The sequence below is a fragment of the Homalodisca vitripennis genome, chromosome 3 (genome assembly GCF_021130785.1).
Source record: "Homalodisca vitripennis isolate AUS2020 chromosome 3, UT_GWSS_2.1, whole genome shotgun sequence".
NCBI lineage: Eukaryota > Metazoa > Arthropoda > Insecta > Hemiptera > Cicadellidae > Homalodisca > Homalodisca vitripennis.
Genome location: NC_060209.1, coordinates 145502236 through 145529407, shown reverse-complemented (window position 1 = coordinate 145529407; position 27172 = coordinate 145502236).

The window sequence follows — 27172 nt, the reverse complement described above, 5'->3', positions numbered from 1 at the left end:
AAGACGTTCATGAATAGATAATGTTATTTGCCTGCTTCTTGAGCTTATATAAAACCATTGCAACAATCTAATAATTCTTATAACAAACACCACGACATTGTGGTTAAAAGTATTACATTATAATACCTACTAGTGTATGGATTCTAATTATGATCGTCACTGCATTTAATTTAAATTAATTACGTTGGATTAAAGTGAATATACTCGTTCAAATACAATTCGTCATTGTGGTGATGCAATCGGTTTTTGGTTTAAAAAATATTTTTTACGTTAAATTCATAACTATTTCATGAATGAATATGTTCTTCAATTCACTTGAAGAACTTAAGGTTATTACATTTTTAAATTAAATATAATTAAAAAATGCATATCTTTTTAAAGATTTTTCTCAACGAAACAGTTTGTAAATAAAACATTGGCGTTCCCTGAATGTATAACTCATTTATATGTTAAAAAGGTTTACATTTTTAATATCAGCTATTTTTATTTTGGCCTTAATACGAAAGTCCTACATTTTCCAACTTTAAATGTCCATATAGCCGAAATCATATTAACCGTTAAAAATGTTGCAACTTTTTGTATGCAGGGAACTTACCTTAATGAAATATGAGTTTAACTGTGTAAGGTATTTTCAAACCCAAAATTCTACTTAATATGAAAATGATGTTCAGTTGGGTTTCAAGTGGAATATACATCTTGTTGCATCGGGGAAGAATAGAGTGCATGTATTACGGGGTTGAGTCAAAATGTGGATAATGTATATCAGAGATACTGCCCTAAATTACAATTTCTTCGTACAGCAGTTTTAAAATTACTCAAAAATGAATTTTTCTTACTATTGAACACTATATGTATGTACATGAAACTAATCTACCAATATACTCGTATTCTGAATCCTGCACGTGCCGTGTAAGGCACATGGGATTGTGTTTAAAGTAAAACATTGTTAATAAATAAACTATTTGAACTGTAAATATACAGTATATATGGACACGATAAGAGCTATTTTTATATGATATCGGTATAATACAAAAAGACGATTTGCTATTTTTGCTAATAATTATTTTTAAATTAAAAATATATATTCAAATCCTAAATATGCATGATAATTGTTTTTTTCTATGCTAATATATGTGTGATTTAAAAGTATGGATAGTCTCTGTTTAGTTTTTTAAGGATAAAGATAGAAGGCTAGAACTCGGGACACCTTTCTAGGAAATAGAAATGAACTTTTTAATCTCTGTTACAACTTTTTCCCATTTACTCGAAATGGGATTTTAAGGATACAGCTCAAAATTTTCAAATTTAAAGAGCCATTAAGTGATACCTCTTTGAAAGGTCTTGGTAAAAGATAACAGTGAAAACTACAGCTCTCTATCTCAATCCAGTACAAAATGGCAATTTTTTTAAATTAATTAAACATTTGTTCAGGAAAAATATGAAAATCCAATATTCTGTCAGCAAATAACTTACAGACTCATGCCTTTTTACAGTTATCACCTGCTGCAGGGCAAGCCTTATCTTATCAGTTTTGAGGAGTCCAGTAAAATGTTCTATTTCTGGTTGGGAAATTCGTTTAGTTCATAAAATTAATTATCTTACGGACAGCATAGTATCGAAAATTCAAAATCCCCGCGTAAATCCATACAGCGTGCTGGTTCAAGTTTCTACAACAGGCTTGGACATTATCAAACTGTCTTGGGGCAGAAGTTTGGACACATGATGTAAAAAACCACAGGTTAGTATTGTTTAGCCGTTGTATTGCTTAATGTAACTATAATTACTAGTGCTACTGTAACGTTACATTTACAAAACTAAACAGCCCTCTAAAAATCCCATTTTGGGGGAAAGATTCGCTTTTGCTTCCTAGAGGGATGTCCTGAGTTTCATTTTTCTATCTTTGTCCATTGAAGGTTAATCAGGATCAATTCATGATTTTAACTTAATTAATTTCAATGAGCTGCTATTTTGTCCTGGGTTGAGGCAGAAAGCTCTCGTTTCTACCGTTCTTCTTCTTTAATTAAAACTTTTCAATGAAGTGTCACTTAATGGGTGTTATAATTTGGTATTAAGTTTGTTAACAAGTATATTGTTCTGCCATGTTCTAGTTTCTATCATGGTTACCGAAAAGACCAATGTTAATAACATTCACCAACGCTTAGCAAAAACTAGGGAGTGACATACACTATTTTAATGAGTAGTATTCAATACTCAGTGTTTCTCATATAGAAATTGAGCATCATGCACAATTTCAAGATTATAGCTCTCGAGAGATCGTGCGGACTTAAAGACAGATATTTAGAGAGACAAACATGAATTTCTTTCATCCCGACTGCTGATATTTTCACTATAGCTCACTAATTAATAACGGTTTCGTTGCTGCATTTAGCGGAAGTTTACTGTGACGCCGGAAGAGGAAGTATTAACGCCTCGCGCCGGAAGCCTCACACCTGCACAGATCGTTACGTTAACAATACACAGTTTACTGCGCCTCGATGCTGAATTAAAAGCCTTTTTTGGAAACTTACCTGTTGAAAATTAACTACAGTACTAGTAATTTTGTTTTTAATTTTACTTTTTAATATTTCCGTAATTTATGAAAAAACTTTATAAATAATAAAAAGCCTGAAAATGTTCTGTATCTTGTTCTATAAATGTACAATATCTCTATCTCTCTCTCTCTCTCTCTCTCTCTATATATATATATATATATATATATATATATATATATATATATATATATATATATATATATATATAAACACTCTGTTCGTGTGTCACCGCGTATGCTACTACTATACCACAGAGCCATTACTTGTTGTAAATTAATTATTTTGCATCTGGCCGTTTCTACCTCAAATGCGTTTAAAAAACATAACTTATACATGGTAATTAAAACAAATACTACTTTTCAAACCACCTTTATACTAAATTTGTATAAATAGTAATAGTTCAATTTAAGACATATAAAGATCTATTCAAAACAAAATTTGCTCCTCCGAGATTCGAATTCGTGAGTACATGAATGCTAATACTAATATGGTTATTTAAGCACATGTGTAATAGAAAAAGTGAGATAAAATATTTTTTCTTGGTAGTCCTGTTTCTAAGTAGACAGTATGTGCTGGTGGTAGCATACTCACCCGGCATTACTACTTTTGAAAGTAGTAATACTTGTATGTAATTAAAAGTGATTATTATATCTGTGTTTCTTTTTAATTAGAAGGGGAACAACTGATCGTCCGTAGCATAAACTGTTATTGCATTTCTTACATCATTATTATTGGTTAATGAATTCAACAGGTGGTTACAAAAAACAATAATGTTCAATGTATTGTTAATTAAGATTTTACGTGCTTAGATAAGCCTATGTTTTGAAAAAAGCCAGATCAGTGAAAATTCGTACTAGAAAGTCGGAAATTACAATGTGTGTGTAGCAATTGCATGTTATACTTTTATATATCTTTCAATGTAACATATTTTTAACGCTAAACTTATAGACGGAACTTTAATCAGTATTTTTAATGTCCAAAGATTACAAAAGCTAAACGAACACGTTTGTTTCTTGCATTTAACTCGAGGAATGAAGTACCATTTATTTTCTTTTGTGAGCAATAATTTCTTGTGTTGGAAGGCACATAAATTACTGAACAATAAATAAATACGAGTAACTTTGTCCATTTTGTTGAAAGTAATGGAATGCTATAAGCCCGGTGTGAAATTGCAGACATGAGGCATGTTTCTTCCTAATAATACCAATACTATGTTACTGACATTAATTAAATTTATCTTGACTTGCAATGCTCCGAAAATACGTACTTTGTTATTAAAAATGTATTTGACTGCTTACGCTAAGTTTAGTAACCCTATAATTGAAATTAAATACTTGACTATATTATTACAAACTTTCTTCAAATAACTATATTTAACCTTTATAATATTGTTCCTAAATAATAATATCCTCACACCACAGTACTACATTTAAAAGTTATAAGTTTATTAAGCTTGTTTATTTTGTGATATGCATTACCATTTCCAAAGTAAAATGTCATATCAGTGTATCCAGATGGATTAAAAGTTTTTATTTATTTACTTTCCCGTTATTTGGTTGCCACTATTTATTAACTACAAGAACAGTGTAAAAATACTCGCTAACTCTGAGCCACATCCCACAGAGTGACATGCATAAACACTTTACTAGCTTATATAGAAATTAGCTTCACAAGTTAGTTCGATTTCGAGGTATTGTGTGGTTAGACAGAGAGATGGATATAAATTTGGTTTTTCTAAACCCTCGAATGGTAGGCTTTAATTACGCTCAGCTATGAATGATTGTGCGGACTTGTCAATATAAATTTGTGTTCAATTACAGTTTTATTAGTTATTACACGATCTCGTACAAAACATTTCATTAGGACTACAGGATAAAAGGTGGACTAGTTTACAAACACCAAACACAGTTTTCAACACCTTAAATATTATAATAATGTTTTGCTAACAGTTGGATTAAAACAATAAAATCAACTGTAAATAATAAAAATTAAATCATATTAAATTGTGTATTTTTATATTTTAAGTCAACAAATCAAAATTGAGGTACCAGCGCTATTTGATACAGTGCCCCTGTAGTCCATTTACAGGAAGAAGGATGCTGTTTGGCCCAGTCATCAATGTAATACATGGGAAGCTGCTTGTACATGTGCTTGTATGCAGAGTCGTGCAAATAATGTGTACAGTTCTAAAACTGTGAAGCAGCAAACGTTAATTCACAAAACTCTTCGTTTGATTACACAACATAATGTTAAACGTAACCTTTACCAAGTTGTAGTTACATTTACTGATATCTCAAAGTTAAATTTGATCTTTCGGTTTACTCAAAAAAGGTACATTTCAAATGTGGTCGTCATTTCTAAATGTAAAACTGAAGATGCATGTTTAGATGTTTAGTTTGTACATCACTAATAGTACAATAGCTCTCAGTAATGGTATGTTAATATAAACTTAACACTTTCAAACGTTTAGGACCTCCATAATCTGGAAACCTTACAAGACATCAACGTTATTAGTATATGCATTTATTTTTGAAAACGGAGTCTTGATTTAGTTGCAATTAATCAGAAATTATATTTGTAAACATATCCTGTTATAAAAATTCAATTTCATAGTTTTAATACTTTGAATGTCCACCTTCTTAAAACCGGTATAACATAACAACATTATAATGTTAAAAAAATAACCACATTAACAGTATTGGTATTAACAGTTCTCTTACAATGAAATTACAGTACTTTAAATTCATTAAAGTGTTGTATGCATCTTTAATATTATGGTTAAATATATTACATCCTAGAATATTATTTTAATTTACTGTATGATTGTTATTTAACTCTTTAACCATCCATGAACATTGATAACTTCATTTAATGTCTGAAAGAGTTCACAAACATTAGGAGCATATTTAAGGCAGCCTCTTGTCAGCAGGAAATGGATTACAGGGCTTAATTACAAAAGTTTTGTTTGTTTAAAACAAAGCAAAGCGCTACCATATTTATTATATAAAGTGTTTTTTTTTGCATATTGTGTTACCGTTGGTAAATGAAGGCTCTATACATTTTATGTACAATAACATCGTGTTATCGTTGATCAGCGACAATAAAATATTAACATGTTGATCAGGATACGGCTGTAAGCAAGAAGGTAATCGAAAAAATATTCTTTATATTTTACTTGCGTAATACTTATATATTTTAAAATCTGTTAAGAACTAGACTAAAAGAATTCCGTTTGTGAGAAATGTGTATATTATTTTGTTTATCTCCAAATTTACATGTTCAATGTTCAAAGAAGCAAAACAACGTTAAAGTGTATGACGAAGAAAACATTATTTCGTTTTAGAGAATATTAATTAAAAATAATTAATTACATTTTTATACTCACCTTTTATAAATCCATAATCTTTATTTATATTTTGTAAAATAAAAATGTTTCAGAGTCATACAATTTAGGAAGAGAAGAAGAGTCAAATAAGGGCTGAATTTGAACGTATTGTGGCATATACGAGGTAAAGTGTCCAATCAAAGTAAGCAAGTGGTAAGTCAACTGATGCAATTTTGGAACTGATAAAAACGGTATCTGCTAAGGGGGCTGCTGAAACAGTGTTGTGAGTAACAACAGTGAGTGTTGAGTAAGCCAACTCACAAATATATAGCATAGAAGGGAAAAAGGCAGATGTACTAGTGAACTGGAGAAACATGGAATCAGCTAAAAGAATGAGAAACCACTCAGACCTGACATCATGCGTGCATCTAGCTACAATTGTTTGAGGCGTCAGCTGACAGAGGATAGGAGGGTAGAGGGCTAGGATTCTTTAACTATGGGGATATGGAAACATATTTTTAGACATGGTTTAAATAAGTGTTAAATTTATAAAGTAATCTATTTGAAGGGAATCAATATTCACATTGAATGATCTCGTCTCACCGAACTCCTACGTCACTTGTACTCCTACGTCACGTGCACATTACATACGGAAATCTTAATGGACCGTATTCGTCACCTTTTATCTACACATTTATTTAACAAAGGTAGGAATACGCTAGAACACATACCAACTTGATTCACTAAGAACAGACTGAGGGACATGTAATGGAGGGGTAAATAAATATCATATTACTTCATATTCCTTTGTAGAAATAAAATTTCATTTCAAAAGCCAGTCGCTCAATGCGTTCTTGAGATATCTCCTAAGTAATGGGCTTCACTGTCGCTCAGCCAACAAGTAGAATCTTACATATTTATACCTACGCAACTACTGGCAAAAATTAATGCTGTAGTTCCTTAACAAGGTAAATCAATTTCACTTAAATGTAAACGAGTGTATATTATTCGACTATTAGAGCATTATGGTTCACATTTACCAAAGCTAGTTAATATTATTAAGCATTGAGTTTTATGTGGGTTTGCTATAGCAACAAAAGTACAACATTTACTATGACAGATCATATATTTTGTCTACTAGAAACGAGAGGCACTTAATATAAGAATCCTTTGTACAAAATAATATTACCTCTAACTTTAAATGAAGGATATAAAAAATACACTTTAAACTGCACTCATCGATACAAGATATTTCACAAAATCATTCGTCATAAAATATTTTATGATTCGGTTTGTCACGCCTATACGTTTGCCAAATTCAATACCTTCTTATAGCTACTCCTTAAGTGACAGTGATTTTGTCTTCGATTGATTGCCTTCCCCTTTGATTGATGTCGCTTCTACACATAAGAAACTAATGGCCGAAGACATTTATCGTAAGAAAGAAAATACTCCCGTTATCCTGCCATTTTTTGAGGCAAATGAATTAACATCATTAGTTGAATGCGCAAATGTTTCTCTCAAACTGGTATGATTATTATATCAACTTGACGTCAAAACATGCCTATTAAAGTAAAAATATCGTTTGTAGATACTTTGTAACATAAAGTATCTGTCACATGAAATGGATGCAATTTTAAATTATTTATAATAAAATATATATTGTATGTACAGTGCACTATACAAATTAATTCCGAATGATATTCATTCCAGTGGAAATAAATTAATTTACAATGTTTTTCTTGTTTAAAAACTTATACTATACTACACTTCTAAAAGAAAATTCAGTTAATTCATTTCTGGAATACCGTAAATATTTAATTCTATTATAAAATTCCACACATCCTATTACAAATCTTTCGAACATTTAAAATATGAGCCAGATTATGAACTTGGTTGTTACATCATAATTAGTTATGCCATGAAACCATTTTTCTGTGATAATTCAAAATTTATAGAATGACATTGTGTTACTCAATTTTCATATGCATTTGCATCTGTATACTAAAACCCGTTCAAGTTCAATGCTAGTACTTATCTTGTGCTCAATGAGGTACATAAGACGTAACAATGAAAACAATTTTATCATTTTGGTGTAGGCCTCATCCGTTTTTATGCTCATTCAAGTAATCACCTAGAATTTAATAGAGAAAATAACAACATACTTCTGTCATGCGAATTTGAGTTCTTTTACTTTCAGAATGTAATGGAGTGCCAATTTAAAATGTTATAAAACAATGAAGAGTGATAGGTGGTTTTTTTGCCAGTTATTTTGCTAATAAGTCCTTTTGATCTTCATCTACCTTGTTACTGCACTAAATAATTCATTGTATGGAATCAGTATAACATTAAACAACAACGTAACAAAAGGTTACGCAAGATATGTACATATATTGCACTTACTTGGATAGCTGATCCACCGCGTGGATGTCCTGTGTATTTCAAAAGAGCCTGAATGCAGGTTATAAGAATATGTAGGGTTAAGAAATGAAAGGTATTTATCTATACATTTAAACGTATAGATAAATACGTTTTTTCAGCGACGTATCTGGTAAAACTCAACAAGAATAATTAATTACGGAAATAAAATTATAACATTGAAATTATTACTTTAAGAGACTCGAACATATTTTTTTGTAATAGCAGAATTAACAGCATAAATCTACTATAATTCAAAATAACATTTTTAAGCAAACACGTAATTGATTAATAGGTAACAAACTCTCATATATTATCAACCGATTCTGGACTTGGGACCTTAGCTTATAGATGGGTAGTACTCCGGTTGCCTTCACCATTATGTTATTCATGCATTCGTATAAAATTATTTCATTCTCATTTTGTTAATCTTGCAGCAGCCTTATAAATGCATGAACTAATTATAGTGCAATTAATTAACAGCGACTCACATGGGAGTTACGCATATGTAGAAAGTGATTATTTTCAATTAATAACATAATATCAGAAGCTAATGTATTAGTTAAATATGTATAAAGTAGTTGCTATTAACGCAACATGTATTAAAATATATGAATTAAACGATTTTTATAAGATTTGATAGGATTAACGCGCTCAGTTTCGATGTCTTTGTCGTAAATACAATCTCCTTAAATATTTTAATGAAAAACAATATATTACAATATATTACAATAAAACAATATATTACATATGCAGTTGGACAGGTATAAAGAATATTTCTCAGAACAAAAGAAAATCGACTTATCTCCTCACAGTGAAATATCCTACACAATACCATGCTCCAATCAACAGCTGTACAGTGCCTCAAGCATGTTTCCGTAACTACGGCGCACTAGTATCCAACACGAAGAGTAAGAACTGTGTTGCTCAACAAATAATACATTGAATTTGGACAAAGGAACATACTAGAAATGTGATAATTATAACGGTTTTATAATTTATACGCTTAATTTGTTATTATTATGTTGTTTAATCCAGTGCAAAATAAATCTGCTGAAAAATTCTTTATTCCGATTTCCAGACAAGGTGGATGAAACTGTGTCCTTCAATGTCTGGACACCAAAAGTAATTGACTAAGAAAACACAATGTCCGGGGCAAAGTATGCCTTGAAATTTTTTACGTAAAAGCTGTTTTGACTTAATTCATTGTACATATTTTCGAAATATTAGTTTACTTAGAATAAAATTAAAAGATATATAACCGCATTGTTTTAACCTTCCGACCGGATTCTAAGAGGTTTTCTAATTATATTAAGAGTAATAAATAAACATTATAATCTCTCATGTGAATCACGAGTAAAGTTTTGTCATGTTTAAGTGGTGAGACACCACGACATATTTATCGTAATGCCACTGGTACCAAAGTTTTGCAGTTGTTACTGTGTTCATGTTGGATTTGTTCTAGTTACGGCAACTCTTGTTTGTCTTTATGGTACTGCAAAGAAAGCAAACAGCACCATATAACACCAAACCTTTCCTTGTATATGATGCAACAATAAAACACAGAATATTCTTAAGAAGAGTGTTATAACATCAAATAATTCAACAACTTTTTGATTAGTGCAGTTTCTATAATTTCCAGGGGTAGAACATTAATATGATTTAGTTGATTGTTGGTGATTTTTAGAATATTGTTATCCTTTTTCAAATGACTTGCATATACTAATTATATAATTAATAAAAATAAAAATTTTAAAAATATTATTTTGTGTTGTACATTCTATTTTTGCTTTGTATTTCATAAATATTTTATTGTGAATGTCAAGATTCACGTGTAAGTTTCAAATATCCAATATTCTGAGCTCTCTGAAATCATTCAAAATCAATTCTGAATTTTTCAGATAATAAGAAATTATTGCTTGTTATGGATTATTAGGTTATCATTAAAAATGTATTTGTTAAGTTCAAACAGTGTAAAATACTAATCAGGAGAATTTAAAAACGTATTTACAGGCATTTAAACATTGCCCATAGTCCAGTACACTAACTAATTCAGTATTAGAATTGTTCTACACAACATTAGTAGTCATTAGTAGTCAACCACTATCATCCTTGTATTGAAGTAGTATCACTTGATTACTTATTAGTATTTGAAAAAAATAGCTAGGGAAACATATTTTTACAGTAACATTGCAAGTAATAGTTATATTCCGCCCAAATGTAGTTTCTCCAATAGTTTTTATTGTAATTTTACAGAAACTAACATTTAATTTCAACAGAAATATGTATAGAGTGTATATACATAGTCGTTAAGTATGTAGGAGACGAACACCAACAAAAAAGGATTTTAAATGGCTAAAACAAATGTTATTGTTAGTAAAATATAAAAAATAAAAAGACACAAATATCTTTTAAATAGATTTACCACGTAACCTAAATTTGTTATTAGAGAAAAAATTCAATTTTAAAAGGGAGCGTATCCCATGTTTCCTACTTTGAAAGTACCGCAAGGTACAACTAAAATTTAAATTCCATTTTCACTATTTCTTCTATAATGAGCATCTGTAAGATTGTGTTATGCTTAGAATGTATCAGGTTTCTAAATTTTTCATTATAAAACCAGGCAACAAAACGAAAATGTGTATATTATTACTTATTATCTTGTAATCCTAGCATTATTATTGTTTAGGTATGGTAAAGGTATTATGGCAATAGGCTAATATCACTCGTAATCTTTTTTAAATCCACTGGGTTTACTCATGATAAAATATTTTTAGAGTTACTAGCGTAACAGTAACATATTATAAACAGCAATGTTAAAATAATAATCCTCCCCCTAGTTATATAGTAAATAAATAAATAATATAAAGTATCGATGAAAAAGTTGACACTAACGCCAATCACTGGGTAAACACTTTGCCCTCGAGAGACTTAACTTTCTGACAATATCCTAGCCTGTAGTGCGTATTTTTTGGGATCGTTATATACCTTTTTAAAGTTTTCTAGGTGCCAACATAGTTACCCATAAGACCAATGTTCAAGGACTTACTTTTTTACAAGGCACTTATTGTTTCAATGTTTATAACATTCAATAGTGATGTAGTGGTAGTAGGGATAAAGTTCTAATTCTCTACTTCTACTCGCTCGACACTTATCGTGTTTAAAGGCAGATATAAATTGGATAGTATTCACCAGAAAGCGGCTGAAGAAGCTACACTAAACGGTCTGGCAATAAAATAGAATTTAACACACTCAAAATCTTTGGTTGAACTACTTGTGTCCAGTATCAAAGGATTTATGATATATGTAATTTTAACTACTTACAATCTGATGGCGTTTTGAAGTTTTTGCAACTTGTTATAGACCTAATCACACTTCATAAGGTTATATACCTTCTAATCTTGTCCCTTGAATGCTGACCAACATAGGTCAGTATTCAGTTTATTCTTTGTTACATTTTTACCCACTACACTCTGAATACAAATAATATGTCATGTAAGCTTAAAATCTAATTTGGTTTACAAGGTTAATCTTAACTGTGATTATTCTTAATAAAATTAACGCTAAGAAATTAATGTTATAACATGCTACAAGTAGCCATAAAAAGAGCAAACAGAACTTCATCACTGAAAGTATAATGTATTATTTTATTTAAAAAACAGTTATAATTAATTTTTTCATATATGGGTTAAAATAAAATTAATAACTACGCGACCAGGGTAAAAACAAGCATATAGCTCCAGCCATATAATACCAACTGTTAAATATTGTAACCTATTGCGATATCAACAAAACAAGATATATTTTGTTCTTATATTATAACTGGTTAATATTAGGGTAGTATACTTGGATGAATACTAAATAAAAGAACCAAGAACCGAAAGTAATTAAATGAAAACATCAACAATAACGTGACCAGGGTAAATGGAGAGATAGCTCCAAGGTTATAACACCGATTACCTGAAATATTGTGGCCTGTTGTTGCTTATACAAATAACCGGAAGTAATCAATTACAACATTGCTAATAACGTAGCCAGGGTAAATCTAGATATAATGCATCAGGGATTTAACACTGATGGTTTCAAATATTGTGGCCAGTCGTAATTTTTAAAAATCAAAACTATTTTTAAATAGGAAACCGTAGGGTTTATATTAAAACGGTCTAATAGAATTTAAATAAAATAGAGGACAACATGAGGTATCCAATTACAACAGTGGCAATAGTCTGACTACGGTAAATGTAGAAAAATATCTCCAAGGACGTAGCACTGACTGTCTCAAACAATGTGGCCTCTTTTAGGCTCTAAAACAACCGTAAGTAACCGATTACAACAGTATCAATAACCTGACCACGGTAAATGAAGATATAGCTCTAAGGACGTAGCACTGAATGTCTCAAACTATGGGGCCTGTTTTAGCCTCTAAAAACAACCGTAAGTAACCGATTACAACTGTATCAATAACCTGACTACGGTAAATGAAGATATAACTCCAGGGAATCAGCACTGACTGTCTCAAACAATGTGGCCTGTTTTAGGATCTAAAAACAACCTTAAGTAACCGATTACAACAGTATCAATAACCTGACTACGGTAAATGAAGATATAGCTCCAGGGAATTAGCACTGACTGTCTCAAACAATGGGGCCTGTTTTAGGATCTAAAAACAACCGTAAGTAACCGATTACAACAGTATAAATAAAATGACTACGGTAAATGATGGTATAGGTCCAGGGAATTAGCACTGACTGTCTCAAACAATGTGACCTATTTTAGGCTCTAAAATAACCGTAGGTAACCGATTACAACAGTATCAATAACCTGACCACGGTAAATGAAGATATAGCTCAAAGGACGTAGCACCGACTGTCTCAAACAATGTGGCTTGTTTTATGCTCTAAAACCAACCGTAAGTAACCGATTACAACTGTATCAATAACCTGACCACAGTAAATGAAGATATAGCTCCAGAGAAGTGGCACTGACTTTCTCAAACAATGTGGCAAGTTTTAGGCTCTAAAACCAACCGTAAGTAATCGATTACAACTGTATCAATAACCTGACTACGGTAAATCAAGGTATAGCTCCAGAGAAGTAGCACTGACTGTCTCAAACAATGTGGCAAGTTTTAGGCTCTAAAACCAACCGTAAGTAACCGATTACAACAGTATAAATAAATAACCTGACTACGGTAAATGATGGTATAGGTCCAGGGAAGTAGCGCTGATAGTATTTTGTTCTTGGGTATAACTGGTTAATATTAGGGTAGTACACTTGGATGAATAATAAATAAAAGAACAAAGAACGGAAAGTAATTAAATGAAAACATCAACAATAACGTGACCAGGGTAAGTGGAGATATATATCCAAGGTTATAGGGCCTAACACCGATAACCTGAAAGATTGTGGCCTATTGTAGCTTATACAAATAACCGGAAGTAATCAATTACAACATTGTTAATAACAAAGCCAGGGTAAATCTAGATATAATTCATCAGGGATTTAACACTGATGGTTTCAAATATTGTGGCCAGTCGTAATTTTTATAAATCAAAACTATTTTGAAATAGGAAACCGTCGGGTTTAAATTAAAACGGTCTAATAGAATTTAAGTAAAATAGAGGACAACATGAGGTATCCAATTACAACAGTGGCAATAGTCTGACTACGGTAAATGTAGAAAAATATCTCCAAGGACGTAGCACTGACTGTCTCAAACAATGTGACCTCTTTTAGGCTCTAAAACAACCGTAATTAACCGATTACAACAGTATCAATAACCTGACCACGGTAAATGAATATATAGATCCAGGAAAGTAGCACTGACTGTCTCATATATTTTAGTCTGTCATATTCTCTACGTACTGAAAACTATTATGGTCTCAGATAATGACCTCCTTATTATTATTAATATTATATATTCGTGACATTTTTGGACATGATAACTGTTAAACTAGATAGAAGTTAAAACATGTGAACCAACAAAATGAATTAACTGATGGAAAAAATTATTTGTTTTGTGTTACATTAGTTTTAGAATTACCAGAGAAAAAATAGTACTATGTGAAAGGCTAGGGTTGATTCACACTCTGTAACGTAATGAGCAGCAGGGGAGTTCAACATGAGATGTGATTTGTACATCAGTCGTGCTGATCGTGTTAGTGTCGAGATCATTGGTATACAAAATCGTCACATGTTCGTTACTTATAAGGTTAATGTATATTCCTTTACACTTAAGTGACAACGTTTTAAAATTACTATTTTTTCAAATTGCTGATTATATAAATTTTAATTTTAGTTTTAAATTTTAGTTTTTAATTTTTAATTGTTAATGAAAGACACGTATTGGTATTGTTTGAGACTGTTCATTTCTTCAGTTTAACACCTCTACATGATAATGTAACATATCCTTTCTAGAATAGAAAAACAGTTCATCATATTAGTTTTTGTGGTTTATATTTTTTCAGAGTTAAATCGACATAGAAATTTTCATTTGTGCATACTGAGTCATCCACTAATAATGTTCAATGTTATGTAAAGAATACGAAATTCGTTTACAGTACAATAAACCACATTACCTTCGAGGAGATTTTTACAACATGATGCGACAGGAATGGACTCCAATATGCTTGTGAACTACACTGGATTAATTTATATATTATTATCAATTAACTTGGACAATTTTGAATATATTAAATTCTATGATTTAAAATATTATTTAATTCTCTTATTTAGATTGTAGCCTTATGAAAAATAAAAAGTGAAAAAGATATTTATATTCATAAATTGAATATAATTTCGCAAACCGATGGTCTTAAAAAATTTATATGACACCAAGTTTCTTGGTATAGGTAAATAGTTCCAATCTTATAATTTCCAAGTTGGTCTACGAAAACTGCAGTTAAGGAAATGTTGCTACACCTATAATGCTTTTGAACAAAGAGAATCAGTAATCGCTTTTAGATTTTAGTAAACAATTAGTTTATGAATAATTTGATTCTATTATGTAAAACTAAAAGATTTTTTAGTGTCCATTCCCCATTTAATAAGTCTACTTTAAATTGTTAAGATAATCCCACATGAAACCCGATAAATTTAATACCAAACTTTACACCCTAAAAATGTCAGTTTCGCTTTATTCCATTCTTTCTCAGAAAATTGGGCGAACATTTTGCTAGCCGTAGTTCGCTAACAAAGCGTTTCCGGACACATTTTTATATGACATTTTTATTAATTTTGATGAGAGAAACCCACCTGGGACGTTTGTAGGGGTACTCGTGGGACAGCCTGTATTTTATATATACAGAGTATTCACAAATATATTGATCGAATTATTTAATTTTTTTAACGCAAATTGTATCTCAAATTCCAAAACGGCCATACAAAAACAATATTTAAGACATTTACAAACGTATATTCTGTATAATACAAAAAATTATTATTAAATAAAATAAATAATCTTTTACTCTCGTATTTCTTTTAGCAACCACGTAATCGCAACATCTAATTTTTTATTTAAAGTAATACCTCTGTTGGTCATGAAAATTATTATACTGCGTTAATTAGCTATATCGATATGGTTGTTCATGTGCTTGTTGCAGTATAGAATGAGTTACCGAGAAAAATTTCCGTTTAATCTTTAAAAGTGAGAAACAATGGTGCAGCCTTGTTTGTGGACATTTAAAGATGTAAAATGAATAACAAAGTAAAATGACCAGTAAACCACAAAACTGGAACCGCCACAACAACGTGACCAAAGTAAATGAAGACAAATAGCCCCAGGGACATCTGTTGTAACATCTTTTGTATACTGAGAACAACATTACAATTATGGAAACTATTCCTTAGTATTCTTTGAGTATTGTTAGCATGATGACTTCATTAAATAAAACTGGAAAACGTATAATTATCAAGCCAATTATAACTTCATAAACACGTACGTATATGTATTAATTTGTATATGTATATTTATTGTACGTATATGTATTATTTTATGCATTATGAAACTAAAATTTAGCAGCTGATATCATATGGCACGAGGTGAAAGATGGTGTCTGTTTCATGTCCCGTAACTTAATGAGCAGTAGCAGAGTTCATCAGATGTGATTTATACTTTTGTTCTGCTGATTGTGTTAGTGTAGAGCTTACTAGTAGTGTAAAGTAACACAAGCGTCAGTTACGCTGTTGACAACTTTAAACTATAGTTTCATCACTTCTATAATCCAAAAAGAAAACATTAATATCAGTGTGCTAAATATTTTTTCTTTCTCAATTTACAAGGTAGCCTTATTAAATTTGCTATATAGGCCTTGAAAATATTTACAGTTTGATATTGGACTTAATAATAAGAAATTCGTCAAAAATATTATTTGATCACTGACTAATTGAAAATTAACTATAATATCCATTGGCCTTTAAATTGATTAGTGTATAGATATTGCTTCTTTGAAATAGAAAATATGTGAAACAAGCAAATTTTACCTTGAAAAACTAATAATAAAGCAACCGAAACGTGCTTTATTGAAACTTTGACGTTGTCCGACCGTCTGTTTGTGAATACTCTTGATAAAGGTGTTCTAGATGTTTCAAATTTAATTGTAAAGTTCCTCTTGGGCCAACTAAAAGTAGGGTTTATTTAAGGTAAACATTTAAATAGATGTTCCCATACATGTCTCTCCATCCGTCTGCCCGTCTGTGGGATAATTTTTCATAAAGCCCTGAGACTGTGTACATGTTCCTCTTGTTCCCAGATAAAGCTTTATTTATTTTATAGACGAAACTAAAAACGATTTCAACTTTCTGACCGTTTATACGATAGCTTTTTCGTTACGTTTATGTCGAGTGTAAAACACGATGTATAAAAAGGAAATGTTTTAACCTATTTATTAAATGTAATTTTTAAAAGCTGATTCTAATTTAATTTGATAAAATGGTCTCATATTCCACTAAAAGATATAAGGTTTCTATAATATAATATTTACAATGTTACTTTCCATTAATATTTTTAATGACAGAGAATATTTGAGTTGTAAAACACTTGTCTTGGACGACGAAGGTGCGTTCAAGGTGAAAACAAAAGATTGAGTTAGAATGCTAGGTATTTGGATCTAGAAGCCACTGATTTATCGTCTTTATAAAAATATAAACCGTTTAAGTCTCTCCGTAGTAGTAACCTTAATTTGGATGACATAAGGAGGTCGTTGAAACAAAATTGTACTTTCCATCTCGTAGATATAAAAAGAAGCTGTTAATATGTATGGTATGTCCTTAATAGGCTTACTTTGTGGAATATTTGTTACAAAATAAGTTTTAAAATATTAACATGGCTTTATACATGCAGAGAATATAGTAGTTACTAAAACGTTGAAAGGTATAAAAAAGTGTTCAACGTATTTGGCACATGTACAGTCTATTCTTTCTAAATTGAAAAAAATATGTGTTTCTTTCAGACATTTGTAAATGTTTTAATTTTAAAATTGTAAGATTTACAAGTTTATGTGTAGGTTCATATACAGTTTCACAACCTGGAACAAGACATTATTCACATTTTATATGAAGTTACTATTATCAATATCCTTTATTTTCAGTATGAACGAAAACTTGTGATACTCCACATTTTTTCAAGAGTCCAGGATACAGATCTAATAAACGTTTTTAAATAACAGACTGCATGAATATTGGAAGTTTTTTCAGTCGCTTGAATTTCTCATCTTTATTTTACTGACGGGATATTATAGTTGATTAATATTTTATTGAAACCAGAATATGAATGTAACTAAAAGTTACGTTTATCTGTTTATAGATGATTTACATCATTTTCATAATCGATATAAAATTGGTAATAAATAAATATGAGAGTAATAATAAAATGTTATATTCATTCACCTCACTTAAAAGTATATTCAAATAATTGGTAACTTTTATAATTTTCAAATGTTCTACTACTGTACAATGGTTAAATTTGATACACTCATGACTGATATAGAAAACAAAAAGGACTGTCATACAAAATAAATATCCACACGGAGTTGAAAAAGGGTTAAAAATTTGATTAATTATTAATTATTGGATTAATTATTTGTTTCTCCAACTTCCAAATTTACTAGAGCGATGGAATGTGACACACACGTCCCTAATTTCCCAAGTGAAAAATATCATTTTCATAAAGATAACATAATATAACAATATAATATGTTCCTGTGAGGGAGAACTAACGGATAGAACCATTGGACCAGTAATTGTACGTGTTAGAAAACATAAAGTCATGGGAAAATTATATTGGGAACTTTTTTTTTACTGTTGGTCTAAAAACAAGCTTGATTTTGTAATGAAGAAAACCCAATACGCCAAAAATCCACTAATATATTATTATAATATTCAATATACCAATATGTAAATTAATAGTTTTGTATTAGATCTGTACAATAAGTAAAAAAAGAGCTACCCAATATTTTCCAATGCTTAATGAGAAGAGAATGAGAAACTTGAAACTTTATTTCACACACAGAAAATCATTAAATACATACATATTTATAAGTGAAATATGTTCCCAGCAAAGGCAAATGCCTGTGTGCTGGGAACGAGCTCTAAAAGTCTACTAAACAAATATAGCAACCATAAAAGTATAAATAAAAATATAAGATAGCAGGATAAGATAGTAGAATAAGATAGCAGAATTAATTCTAAGAAACAAAAATTAACTCTTGTAATGAATTTATGAATAAGTATAACATAACTTAAATTAGGCGAATTAGAGATAGATGAGAAAAGAAAGGTAATACAATTTGAAACTACTTATTTGGTAAGCTAATTACAATTACCTAATTTGTAAAATTATGTAACACTATAAAATTTCGGCAATCCTTTCGTCCATGCATGTGAAACTATCAACAAATACAAGACAAATCAGCAATTTCTCACTCTATCTCTTTCTCACTCTCCTTTCAGTCAAACTTCCTCTCACTCCCTTTTACATTCACTCACACTCTCCTCCCAATTTCTCACTCATTCTCTCTTACACACGCCCGGCCGCTCTCGTACAAACACACACACACACACACACACACACACACACACACACACACACACACACACACACACACACACACAAACACGAACACACCCTCACACACCACACCACTCGTTAGGAATATATAGAAACAATAAACCGTTCAACACCTTCTCTCCCCACTTCAACTAAACCATTTGTTTACTAATTTTTTGTAACTATTTATGCTTAGGACATCGTTAACTTTAAGGTGTGCTGGTAAATTTGCATACACCATGTTTAATTATGTAAAACGAACAGGTTTTGTTAATAGATTTCGATAATCTAAGAATCACAATTCCAATATTTTCCACTGAACGAGTAAGGTAGTGATGGCCTATAGGTATGAAAAGGGTAGACTTGTTGTCAAAAATATATAAAATAAGGGTTCTTAAATAGAGTTGTGATTTATATTGAAAACTTTAAATTCATCGAAAATTAAGTTTGTCGGGTATCTTCTGTCTTTCTGTAAGATAGATTTAATAATAGCCTTATGTACTATTTCTAATGGATTAATTACATTTTTATTTGCTCCACCCCAGGCGATTATTCCAAACTGTAAAACCGATTGAACATAAGCATAATACACACATTTAACAACGTTCAGATTAACCACCCGGCGCAAATTGGCTAAAACAAATATGAATGTTCTAAGCTTGTTCCTTATTGTAATGATGTGTGGGGCCCAACTCATTCTCTTATCAAATGTCACTCCTAGATACTTATATTCGTTCCACACTCTCAACACACTCACACGTTGTGCAAACCATTCATTCTGCCACAAGTATGTAACCCTGATTTGTAATCCCACAGGATCAGAAGAAGATCTAAGAGAGATGGCCATGCACTTAGTTTTTTGCGAATGACAGTAAGCTTATTTTGGTCAAACCACCCCTTAACCGTACGGAGACCCTGTTCAGCATTACCATACACTTCATCCCAGGTCGAAACCCTCGAATATAAGAGCAGTATCGGTCAGCATAAAGAAATATCTTGCCATTATCTAACCTAACCCTACCTAGATTGTTCATATATATTAAAAATAGAATTGGACCAAGGGTACTCCCTTGTATAACCCCGTAATCAATTTCTGCTAATCTACTACTAACACCCATTATCGACACCAACTGACGCCTATCACTTAAGTAGCTTTTAAAAACCAATCAAGTGCTAAGTCCCTTATACCAGAATTAACCAATTTTGTTAATAAAATACCACGATCAACAGAGTCAAAAGCTTTCGCCAAGTCAATAAAACACTATAATACATTTATTATTGTTAGGGCCGATTGTTTTCATGAATTTCTTTTGTAACCATAAATAAATTATCATTAATATTTTTATCTCTTCTAAAACCAAATTGATTTGAGAACAAGAAATTGTTCCGGGTTAAATAATCAACAAGCTATTTGATTATAAGAAAATAATATATATTATTATGCTATTTCTATCGAGCTTTGAGAGCAATAATATTATCTTTAGTTTTAAAAGTTTATAAGCCGTTAATTTCTCTTGAGTATCCTAAAAAATTCACCGTTTTATGAGTGAGTGAAAACAAGATGAAAAGAAATTTTATAAATTGTTGTTGAGATTTACTTAATACCCTTTATTATATAATTTGTATAAAAAATAAAAACCGAAGCTTAGAGAGAGCAGAAAGAGGTAACTAGTTGGCAACTACTTTCTAAGTTGATTTGAAGGCGGCTTTGATAGGAGGAATTAAGCTTCTTATCTTTTCGCGTTTGTGGCTTTTCATTGAAAGATTTATTGGCATCCAAATATAAATTCTGTCAATAATGTTTAAGGTATAGTATAAGGCAGCTTTGCATAGATAGTTACAGTTTTGAATAAAATATTTAATAAAACACATAAATACCAATAGCTAATATGTTGGTTTAAAAAAAACTGAACTTAATTTGGGGTATATTATTTCTAATTTAACTTTTTACTACATCAATATTATTGCATATTATATTAACAGCTTCTGACTTACTTATATATTCTAATTCTTTTTTACTTTGACTACTCTAGCGTTAAAAATAAAACACTATATAATAAGATACATTATATCAACTTAAATAAATCAGGAAATAAAGTTTGTAAGCACCCAATATCCGTTGCAATCGTCTCCATAACATAGCATTTAATTCGATTTGAGGACGAGGAATTTTGATTAGGTGATATTAGTATGAATTAATATTATTTTAAGTCTTATATTCTACAATATATATATATATATGCAATATCCATTGTGCAGGCTATTACTATTTAACAAATAACACATGAAACACAAAGAACTAAAATTCTGTAAAAATTTAAATGACTTACTGTGACAATCTTTCTTTAAGTTTCAGAGAGGAAAATTAATAGGCAGAGTAAAGCTGCCACAACACATAAACGGACAGTTTCAGTGATATTGTGATAAATGGCTACACTTACAGTGTTTTATCCTACACTCTCACCCCTCGTAGACCTCTCTAAGCTATGATACACATATCCAATCTTAAAAATGTTATTATACACAACAAAATTACATTCAAATTCAAAAATTATCATATAATTAAAAATCTATATTTAAGAAAAGCAAAAATTAAAAAATCTACAGAAACTTAGCTTTAGTTATTCTGGAAGAAAAGAGGATGTTTATAAATGATTGCAAAGCCAATTCGTGTAGATTTAAAACAAAGAGACTGGAAAGTAAACAAACCAAGTTGGCACATTAAAGTGACCAACTTTGACGAAAACGATTAATCAGAAGTTCTCCTTCACTGCTCAGTACAACTTTGCTTTATTACTTTTACATCAAGTTTTACAAGTTTTAAATTTACATTTTAAACTCAGGCTAGTAAAAGTAGTAAGATGAGTCGGTTCTCTGGAAATTCAAAGGAACAGACTAATGTGATATTAAATTCACAAGTGCACGTGTTGTAGTACTAATCACTGTGCGCTATGTCATAGTTCTCCTTGAGATAGTTGCTTAATAATTATGCAACAATCACTCGGTCATTGGAGATAGATCCTAAATTTTTAAAGTGTATTGTTAATTAAATTCATACAGGGAAATAATTGTTTCTAGATAATTGCCAATTAAACTTATGTATTGCGATAAGTTAGAAATCCGCTTTCACTAATCGAAAAAATACGCTTTTGAATGTTCAATAAAAAAAATGGTGATTGAGGAGAGAGTGATTTGAATTCAGTAGCCTATCTGTTCCTTAACATAAAATCATCCACACACGATCAAAAAATGATATACATGAACAATGTGTGGAAGGTCTTCTTGGGATCATTAACAGGTATATTTATGGTTCTGATAGATAAATACGGAAAACTATTTAACCTGTGTAGAATTCAGTTTGCATACATATGCGGTGTTGAACTGCTGGAATTCTTGTAATAAATACCGTAACTATTTACCACAGCCTAATCTGCTAATAGCTATATGTATATACTTCAGTTTATAATGATACATTATCTCCCTTAAATGTTTTTAATTAGTAACACTGTTGTAACCAAACTCAAATCCACACAGTTTAAATAGGTGTCTATGTATTCAAAGAAAACTACGTTGTGGTTGCTTCATTACATAGGTTTGTTTGAAGTAAGTTTGAGCTTTTACACTTTTTACAAGGTACGAAAAGCAAACTTCTTTAGAATTACTTTCCAAGTATTCACCCAGGAGAGGAGGTCTAACTTTGTGGAAACATTGCTCTCCTACTATTGAAATGTTCTTGGGTATTTCATTCGCAGTCAGAGTGAATTACTGTTTGTTACTGCTGTTACGAAAGTATTTATGTAAATTATCATTTTTACCTATATTACACATCAATTATATTTTATTGAAGCTAAAATATGAATCGTACTGAAATTTTACGTTTATGGATCATATGTAATTTTACATCACTTTCTTCTTAGAGTGTAAATAAAAATATAAAAGATCTGCTAAATGTGCTGCCAAGTGCTAATTTCGAGATCGCCTGGACCGATTCAGCTAATTCTTTTTTGTAAAATATTCGTTTAATTCTGATGAAGGTTTATATGAAATAAAGATCAAAAAAGATTCCCGGAATATTTTAGAGTTTGTAAAAATGGTAATATTTATATTTCATAATCAATATGTAACTGACAAAAAACACCTATTGGCATTTTCAGCTTATTTAAATTTTGTAACAGTGATTGATCAGTAGTGTAATGAAGACAGCAAGGACCAAAAGTCTTTATGTGAATTGAGGAGTACATTTTTTTAAAGTCTGTTTGTGCTAGTGACAAATTTAAAACCACTAATGCATTGGAAATACTATTTATACTATAGTATTAAATCCACCTTCATGCGATTTTTATATAATATACTCGAAATTGACTGGTTGCCTTTACATTGTGATATGAAATTTCTAAAGTGACGGAGAACCAAAGGAATGAACACTAACATGTCTCAACTAGCCATTTACAGGCTACAGTGTAAATAACAACAAGACTTCTATTATAAGAACATTATAAATGATTTATTGAAATGTTTAATGAAATTAATAATGATTTCCCTGTTATAACGAAAGTATATAAATGTTTTGTCATTAATAGGGCCCCGTTTTAACTCAAAATATTTTTTTTACAACTCACTGATTGCACGAATTGCCTTTGTTTTGTTCTCTTCCCGTAACTATTTTTATTTTGCTAACAGCTTCCTGTGATAAATTTAAATTTAGTACTTTAGCTTTGCAACCCAAAGGTATGACTACAAAAATAATAATTATTTTTGACAAGCTTTATATTAAAAATTGTTTTTTCTTAAAACATTAAACGTTATATTTACCATATTTTTGTTACAATATTTAATTATAAATCCAGCGCTATCGATTAGAGAAATTGTTTGATAAATAAGGGAGGTACCTAACTTAAAAAACGAGTACTTAACAAAATAAATTGTTGTGACAGTATTGCTTGCTAGCCACAACATAACCTGCTTAATTTTTATTTGATTTAAGTTTATTTCCATTGAAACGTATTACGATTACTATACTACATAAACATTTAGATTAGTTTTTTTGTACTTAATAAACTTCGTGGTGGATAATTGAGGATAGCACGCAACCAGTTATCTGTAGTTAGGGTTAGTTGTAAGACAGGGCCTTAAGGCCCTAAATTCGCCCTTTTGTACATTATGTATATGTGATAGAAATATGTCATTTGAATTTAAACTAATGAAACAAAAAATCCCGTCTAAACAGTTAAACATATTGAGTAATATGTAATATGGGCACTACTTTTTCAACAGTGGTTGTAATGACATATTGTGGTAACAATGTAACTAACAAAATTGAATCGCCCTCTGTACTTGTATAGTGTTTCTTTATTGTAAAAGTGACGTGTTACATAGTCTCATCAAACATTATGTTTACATTGTTTGTTGCCTGAGTATTCATTCGACAAGGGTGTCAGTCATGGTCTATTTTGGTAAAGTGCATAATTCAGTCAAGAGAGGCACCGATCGGTATTCGTGACTGGATCTCGTTGGGATGGACAAATCTTGAATGTAGAATTAATAAACAAATTTTCCTTTTTTAAATAGTCTACTAATGCATAGAAATACCTCTAATTGTATTGTAAGAAAATACACACTGTCAAATACAACAATTTTAATTCGAACAAACAAAAGTAGTTGCGTACATTTTGGAAAAGCAAATGGTTGGGCTCTGAGAAAGATGCACTGAAGACGAATCATAAAATTGAATAGTATATAATACAAACTGAATGCTCTCAATGTGTCATAATTAATTGCAAAATAATAATAGAACTTATCCAGTCAGAAACTTACGACAAATTAAACATTTGCATACACGTCCATACCCTTTGTTTTACGATTATAGGAGAAAAATTTTAATTAGACAGTTAATACAACATTACAACAGCGTTTAGAACCCTAAACAGTTGTAAAGGAAGACTCATAAAAACTAACAAAAAACATACCTGCAATAATAATAATATCTTATCTGCAATACTAAATATAACTTTGTTTAGTACTGTGTAATATGTTCTTGCTATTGAGAACAAACACATAGTACAAAAAGGTTAATGAGTGTAAGTGTTAACGAACATACAGAACATACGAGGAAAACGATATTGGTAAAGTGTAAAATTCTTCAATATTTTTGGTCTGAAAATCAATAAATGACATAGGATAAAATTAACCTCTATCCGTGAAGGTAATATTTTATGCGTACACTAATTAATGATTCTTAAATAGTTTCGATATAATGATATAAATCTGTCAATGTACTCGAATATGATTTGCATAATAGGTTGAAGAAACATCACCCAATATTTTCCAAATGCATAATACTATACGACCAAAAATTAAATATATTATTATGTTAGTACTATCCGGCTTTAAGAGCAATAATATTACCGTTAGATTTAGAAGTTTAGGAGCCGATAATTTTCCCATGTATCATAAAATAGTCGCCGTGAATAAATAACCACATGATAGGAATTTTTATAAACTGTTTACTATTTTCTTACAAATCTTTATAGTATAACTTTTATAACAAAGTACAAAACCGAAGCTTAGGTAAAGTAAAATGTGATAACTAGTTAGCAACTACTTGAGAAGTTGACTGGAAGGCGGCGTTGATAGGATCAAATAAGCTTTTTATCCTCTCGCGTTAGTGTCCTTTCATTGGAAAATTTATTGAGAACAACATTAAAATTTGTAAATACGGTTTATATTTAGTTCACGGTATAAGAAAGCCATAGCACAAAATCCATTTTTAAAGTTGAAGATAGTTAAGCTATTGTGTGAAGCTAATTTATGAAACACATAAATAAAAATAAGCAGTACGTTGTTTTAAAATAACTTCAGAAATATAGCGTTTTAATGTTAGTTTTAATTGCGTAGATATTATCAAACCTTTAGATACATATTTCTATCATATTAAAATTGCAAAATTTATTTTTTATAATTTTACTCCGTTATCGTATAAAATAAAACATTGATGTAACATATAGCATTTTAGTAACTTTATGTGAGCCAGAGAAAGACATAATTTTAGCACACAAAGTATGTGGTTCATTTTGAACGTATCTATCATATGAAACACGATCTGAGAATTTTGGGGTGATATTAATATAGTAAAAACTTTCCTAATTTCACTATACAGTCTACAGGAATAAAACCATTTAACAAAAAAATTATTAAAAGTAAACATTCTGAGAATGCACAGTTTTTTATGTGAGGAGTGTAATTACTCATGCTGTCAATCTCTCTCTAAGTGGAGAGAGAAGGAAATAAATGGACAGAAAAAGTTGCCACAATAGTTAAACCAAAAGTTTCAGTGTTATAGTGATAAATGACAACACTTACAGTTCATTCACCTTCACTCTCGCCTCTCAAAGCCCTCATACTACAATAAGTCACCTCATATCCTCATATGCAATCATGAAAATGTTAGGGTAACTAATAAAGATTTTACATACATGAAATTATTGGTTAAAATAATATATACTCTCAAAAGTCAAAACATCTAAAAAAACTTTGTTTTTTGGTTGCTTTGGAAAAAAGTAGTTATCTAAATACTGATATAGATATAGATTGAAAATAAAGGGTTTGGCGCAACTGAAAAGAACACAAACCAAGTTGGTACAAACTGTGACGAAAATGATGTCACAGGTTCTCCCTTCACTGTTTGGTTTGACTTTCCTGCATTACTTTCATATTCAAAGTTATAAATTTACAGTTACAACCCAGACTAGTAGAAAAAATAAACTGAATTGGTTCTTGGAAATCAGAAGGAAAAGACTAATTCGATAAAAATGTTATATGGTAAAATTAATAATA